The following is a 1,416-nucleotide window of genomic DNA, read 5'->3' on the forward strand; positions in this document are numbered from 1 at the left end:
CTCTCGGTTAGTGCGTTTCTGGCTAAGGGAAACACTGCCAAAAGTTCACACAACTGTGGCAACTGCAGCGGCTGGCTAGGAGAAATTTGCTTCCGGTACTCTTTGCATCTTCCTTGATGCTTTCTGCGTCATTCAATATTTTGCCCATAGAACTTTTCAAGATTGTAATTTAAGGCTTGAATGTTTTCTTGAGCTCCATCAGTTTAAAATATGCTGACTGTGTTCTTCCCCTTTGGTTTTCCAATTCTAGGTGCTTGCCCATTTCATGATAATATTTGTCTTTGTCTGCTTGAGCTGCCCTATGACGTTTTCTATTCAGCTCTTTGACTTCATTATTTCTTCCATGTGCTTTCGCTACGCTATGGTTAATAGCGAGTTTCAGTATGTCTTCGGACATGCAATTTGATCTTTCCTTTCTCTCCTGTCTTTTTAATGGCCTTTTGCTTTCTTCATGAATGAAATTCTTGATGTCCTTCTGCAGCTGATCAGGTCTTCTGTCATTCCTGTTCAATGCGTCAAATCTGTTCTTGGGGTGTTCTGGAGATTCAGATGTGATAGTCTTAAGGTTGTATTTTGGCTCTCCTGGACTTGTTTTAATTTTCTCCAGCTTTACCTTGAACTTACATATAAGCAATTGATGGTCTATCCCACAGTCAGCCCCTGGCCCCTAGACTGGATTTAGCTGCTCCAACGTCTCTTCCCACAGATGTATTCAATTTTAAGTCCACGTGACTCCTTTTGTGTTGTTGAAAAAAGATATTTGAGGTCTCCAGCTTCTTTTTTGTCACCAAGTCCACATTGTCCAACTACTTTTCCTCCCTCTTTGTTTCCAGCTTTTCCATGAAAATCGCCAATAATTATCAAAGCGTCTTGATTGCATGTGTGATCAATTTCCGACTGCAGTCGTTGGTAGAATTGTTCAATTTCTTCATCACTAGCTTTTGTGGTTGGTGCATCGATTTGAATAGTAGTTGTATTGATTGGATTTCCTTGAAGGCAGATAGATGTAATCATATCGAAGACAGCGTCGTACTTCATGACGGATTTTGCAATGTTCTTTTCGACAATGAACGCTGTGCTATTCCTCTTGATTGTGTTGTCCCTGACAGAGTACATCGTATAATTGTCTGATTCAAAATGGCCAATACCAGTCCATTTCAGCTCACTAATGCCTAAGATATTGACCTTTATACATTCCATTTCATTTTTGATGACTTCGAATTTCCCTAGACTTATATTTTGTACATCCAAGTTCAGATCATTAACAGATTTTTGAAGCGATTTCTCCTTACACTGAGCCATGCCCCATCAGCAAATGAAGATTCCCTAGGGCTCCACTCCGACAAGCTTTCCCCGATTCGTCATTTCCCCTCCGAGAAATCAGCTCCTCCTCAGTCACGTTTTGAGTGCTCTCTT

Source organism: Echinops telfairi, unplaced genomic scaffold, assembly GCF_000313985.2.
Source record: "Echinops telfairi isolate 266 unplaced genomic scaffold, ASM31398v2 ScPeMD7_140;HRSCAF=443, whole genome shotgun sequence".
In the NCBI taxonomy this organism is placed as follows: Eukaryota; Metazoa; Chordata; class Mammalia; order Afrosoricida; family Tenrecidae; genus Echinops; species Echinops telfairi.